Here is a 6,000-nt window from a genome sequence, read left to right as displayed (position 1 = left end):
AAGTGAAATTCAACTCCTTTCCTAATTTCTAAACAACAACAACTTGTGTAGCTGATGAGTGACAAATTTGGTTATTGAAAAGGGAGGGATGAACTTGTGTTCCAAGTAACTTATAACTGAATATTTATATCCTTGTTTCCCACATTCCCTGGGGCCCTCTTTCATGCTGCTTGCTCATTCTTTCCCTTCTGCCTCCTCCTTCAGAGCTCCCACCCCATTCATCCCATTTTCTTCTGTAGAGTGATTTATCACTCTCTAGGCTTGTACTCAAAACTCAGCCCCAGGCCTCCCTTTGAGTTGAGAAATGCCTTGAAATTAACACTGACAGGGATGTTTCAAATGAAAAACTAGACAAAGGCTGTTGACTGATTTCTTTCCTAATTTCTGCAAGGTAAGTAGGAATTTGTGTGTGTGTGTGTCTGTGTGTGTGTGTGTGTGTAGAGAGAGTGAGAAAAAGAGAAACAAAGATGCAAGTTTATAAATGTGTAGAACTATATACATGTGTGTGTGTATATATGTATGTATGTATTTATATTACTCTTCCAAAACATTTCCCTAGCCTGTAGGTTTAGATGAAGTCACATTAATATTAACACTCACATTTCATGGGCTCATAATACCTCTTTGCAGGACATCAGCCTCAAAGTCACTCTAATTTTATCTGGGTTCCCTGAGATTTTATCACACAGAAAAATCTGCCCTTTTTAGGGTGCTGCTCTGATTCTGCCAGGGACCGTCATCCCCTGTGAGCATCCATTGATGACCATGTTTTCTGGGCATCTAGTTCCTTCTGGTGCTTTGTCAGTTCCTGAGATCACTAAATAGTGGAGATGGGCCCAGCACAGTGATGTGTCTAACTTAAAGGTAGGGCAAAAGCTGTTCTCCCAAACCCTGTGTTTCAGCTCCTCACCTGGACATCTAAGCTGCATATCTCATGGCTCACTGATTTTATGACCCTGTTCATAGGCATCTGGCTAACAAATTCCTCTAGACAGCTTCTCTCAACACCCCCACTTCTATGTAGATCAGTTGCTATAGACACATGTGAGCCCCCGACCCCATGCACAGATAGGTACAAAATCTCAATTTAGTTTCATATGGAAACGAGACCCCGTGCATATTTTGCTTTTTTATTTTCTTTCTAGAGTTTCACATGCCATCAAATGTAAGATTTACTACTGGTGAAGCAGGAGGGCAGGGTAGAGAGAAAAAAAACACCACATTAAGCTCATATTTTTATTGTAAGATGTACTTTCATTTCAGAAACTTCCAAGTTAAAAAAAATGGACCTTAAAATTGAAGGAAGAAGTATAATTTAGTGGAATTTAAAAACAAATTATTTTAGTATTTTCCTTTTGAATTTGTGAATCTTGTATTCAAAAAACGTCTTATGTTTTGCCATAAACTTATACATTCAATGTGTATACAGGAATCATAGAATTTTAGAGCTAAAGTTAATCTCCTTATTAAAAAGTTTGGACCGAGAGAAGCTGGTGATATCTTGAAGGAACAGAACCTAGTATGATTGAATAGGTGGTGATCAGTTTTCCTGCCTCTCTATCCATACCATTTTGTCCAAAGAGGGAAAATATGCATTTAAAGTGTTCACCTTGAGGCCAGTCTGGACAACATAGCGAGATCCCCATTTCTACACAAAATTAAAAATATTATCTAGATGTAGTGGTGCACACTTGTAGTCCTAGTTTTGTTGGGAGGCTGAGGTGGGAAGTGAGCTATGATCACACCATTGCACTCCAGCCTGGGTGACAGAGCTAGAGCCCATCTCTAAAAATAAAGAAATAACATGTTTATCTTATTATGAAAGTTTTTAATAATCAGTTTTGCAGTCATTCTGTTTACTGAAAGAAGTGAAACATACACTTATTAATCCTTTGGAAGTTGAACCATCTGCAGTTTGACAAGAGTAGTTGGGAAGTATTTTTGTTTTACTAATTTAGTAGAATAGCTGTAACCAAAAGCAATAGTTTACACATATTGAATATGTCTTATAAACAATGTTGAATTGTTTTTATTAAAAAAAACACATAAGCTTTTGGGTATATTTTACATAATGAAATAAATGTAACGTTACATAAAAATCAAAGGCTATTTCTGTCAGATTTACACATGAAATTAAAAATATTGGGTCATCTAATTATCCTGGGTTTTAGCTTTCCCCTTCACTTTCCTGACAGATATTAAATAAACATGGTCTAAAGGAATTCACTGTAAAATTATTAGTATGAATAGAAGAGCTCTGTAATGTTGAAGGATATAACAATAAATAAAGACTAATGAGTTTTTTCTTTCTTGGTAATAAGCAATATGAAAAATGGCAGGAAAAAGGCCAGATTAATAATACCAACAGAAAAATAACTAGAATGAATGTTATACAAATAGGAATTTCATTTGATTGCAAGAAGCAGACACCTGTAGTAACAGTAACTTAAATTAAGGAAATGTTGTGACATAAAAAAGAGACAGGCAGTGAAGGGCTAACGTGGTTGTGACAACACTGAGAATAATTTTCCCTTTCTTTTCCACCCTCTTAGATGTAGGCTCCATTTCCACAGATGCCTCATGATCAGGGATAGCTGCTCAAGTTCTCCCTATTACATCACATGTCCTCCATCAGTTTTCAACTGCAGAGAACTGAATCTGCTCCAGCTACTTGACACACAAATGGCTCTATTCCTGTACTAAAGAGCTTCTGGAATCCTAGACAAGGCAGAAACACAAACTCTGTGTTAATATTTTGGGACTAACACCCAAAGTCACCTGAAAGAGTGGGGCCACCAAGGTAGCTACTGTCCCTTCTTGTCCCTTCTATGACCAAGAAGCTCCTTTTCCCATTGGAATGCTGTCACTCCACTTGCTGGGTCCAGAACCTCAGAGCTCCTGCACAATGAGGGAGCTGCAATCCCAGGAAGCCACACAATCCCAAAGCTGTAATGATTGGGAATCTCATACCACAGATGCTGTCTTCAGAACCAAGCTGTTTCTGCTTCGGTCTGCACCCATGACTTCAGTGACCAGAAATGAAGACCTCAGCAAATGCTTCTTCCCAGCATAACTGAATGCTTGCCCAGTGGGGCTTGCCAGAAGGAACAACAGAAGCAACACCTCTCCATTTTGCTTTACATCTACCTTCCAAATCATCACTTGTGTACCTGAGGGATCGAGCATTCACCGCATACAAAAGCATAGCTGCAAGAAATTGGGGGAAAGTCATTTTTAGCTTTTCAGTCTTTGAAACATAAGAAGACACTCTAGAAGGGAGTTGCAATAGACAGTAAGTGTTAATTCACAATTCCGCCAAAATATTCCAGGAAGAGGGAAGGAGAAAGAAAGGGGAAGGATAAAAGGACATCCTCCTTCACTAGCTCAGTGATCTTTAAGAAACTTTTCATGAAGCCCCACTAGATGATTTTCATTTGCCCTTCATTACCTACTCTTAACTGCAGGGGAGACTGGGAAATGCAGAACTTTAGCTATATGTGTTGCCTCCCAGAATAAAATGGGGTTTTGTTAGAAAGAAGTAAATAAACAAGATAATGAATATTTGGTGGGTAATTAATACAGCTGACCCTGGAACAGCACAGGTTTGAACTGCTTGGTCCACTTATAAGTGGATTTTCTTTCACCTCTGCCACTCTGAGATAGCAAGACCAATCCCTCCTCTTCCTTCTCCTCCTCAGCGTGAAGCTGGTGAGTATGAAGACCTTTAAGATGATTCATTTCCACTTATGAATGGTAAATATATTTTCTTTTCCTTATTATTTTCACAATAACGTTTTCTTTTCTCAAGTTTCTCAAGTTTGTTCTATTGTAGAAATATAGCAGACAAGATAATACATATAACACAAAAATCTGTGCTAATCAACTATTTATATTATCAGTAAGGCTTTTGGTCAACATTAGGCTATTAGTAGTTAAGTTTTTGGGGAATCAAAAGTTTTATATGCATTTCTGAATGCATGGAGAGAACAACATGGGAATTAGGTTGGTGCCTTAATTCCTATGTTGCTCAAGAGTCAACTATAGTTTCAGCTGAAGCCTGCTCTTTTTTTCTCAATGTCTATACTCATCCTTCTTTTCTTACATAGAACACTTCACCCCTTTCCTATGAACATACCCCAAAGTCTCATCCAAGCAATGCACCTAACTCAATATCCAGGATTACTGGGTAAAATGTACCCCTCTCTGTTCCATCTAGATGTGGTTTCTTGTGATCCAGTAATGTATAAAAATAGAAAAAAATATTTGCTGCCGGAACATCATAATGGAGAAACAGTAGGATAGGAATGATTGAGCTCTTCTTTTCAGAAAGTGGTAATGGGAGCATTCTTCAGTCACTGTTCCATAGCAATTATGAAATCCTGCTGGGAAGGATTATCAAGACCCCCTGGCCTGGCAGAGCAGTTAGCTCATCTGGAAGCTCTATGCTCCAGGAGGTTTCTGTCTTACTAGCTTTATACTGAGTTCTGTCTTTTATAGGATGCAATTAAAAGTCAGTAGCCAACATAGCCCAGCAGCTACAATTTTTCTACATTTTCCATTGTACAACAGCTTTATACAGTCTGCCTTCCAAAGTACAAGTTTGGAAGTACAAGGTGAAAGTTTGATCATAAGTTTGCCACTGCATTACAAGGGACAATGTTCCAAATGTTAACAGGTGGATTCTTACTGCTCACAGCACGGCTGCCTTCACCATACAAATACAACTACAAATGTTTACAATGCATCTAAGTGAAAACTATCTACTGAGCTTTATCATGAAATATAAAAGATTTAAGTAAATAGACTAAAAGAAGTCCCTGAAAGGGAAAACTGAAATTTATAAATGCCAATTTCTCCCAAGTATAGGTTTAATACAATTCAAATTCCAGCCCTCACATTCTATCATGATTCTTTGAAACTCAACAAAGTGATTTAAAGCCTACCTGTTAGAAATAAAGCATAAGAATGAACAAGAAAATGCATGAAAAAAGAAAAGAGGATACTTGCTACACAGGAACTTGTCCCTGAATGTTGATAGCATTATTCATAATAGCCAAAAGCTGAAAACAACTCAATTGTCCATCAACAGGTGAAAAGATGAACCAAATGTTTCATATCCATACAACAGAATATTATTCAGCCATGGAAAAAAAGAGTGAAATGTTAATACATGCTACAATTTCAATGAACCTCAAAAACATTACGCTAAGTGAGAAAAGTCAGACACAAAAAGTCACATTTTATATGATTCCTTCAGTATGATATATCCAGGATAAGCAAATCCATCGAGACGGAAAGCAGATTAGAGATTACCAGGGAGTGGGAGAAAGGAGAAATGGAGTGTGATTAATGGGTATAGGGCATTTTAAGGGATGGTAAATATTTTGAAACTAGAAAGATCTGGTAGTTGCATAATATTATGAATACACTATATACCACTGAATTGTATACATTAAGATGGCTAATTACAGGTTATGTAAATTTCACCTCAATAAAAATAAAAGAAGACAAAATAAATGAATATGGGGCTGGGCACAGTGGCTCATGCCTGCAGTCCCAGCACTTTGGGAGGCCGAGGCGGGTGGATCACAAGGTCAAGAGATCGAGACCATCCTGGCCAACATGGTGAAACCCCGTCTCTACTAAAAATTCAAAAATTAGCTGGGTGTGGTGGTGTGCTCCTGTTGTCCCAGCTACTCAAGAGGCTGAGGCAGGAGAATTGTTTGAACCTAGAGGGTGGAGGTTGCAGTGAGCTGAGATCATGCCACTGCACTCCACCTGGCGACAGAGCAAGACTCTGGAAAAAAAAAAAAAAAAAAAGGAAATGAATATGGAGGATAAACAATATCATTTTTAGGGACATGAAGCACAATTCGCAAACATCACTTATGTTGCTATATCATTGGCTAAAACGTTGAGATATGACTACATCTAAGTTCAAGAGAAGTTGGGAGATGCAGTCCCTAGCAGAATGGTTACAAATACAACCAAAATATATTG

The sequence above is a fragment of the Macaca thibetana genome, chromosome 7 (assembly GCF_024542745.1).
Source record: "Macaca thibetana thibetana isolate TM-01 chromosome 7, ASM2454274v1, whole genome shotgun sequence".
In the NCBI taxonomy this organism is placed as follows: Eukaryota; Metazoa; Chordata; class Mammalia; order Primates; family Cercopithecidae; genus Macaca; species Macaca thibetana.
This window is presented reverse-complemented; position numbering follows the sequence as displayed.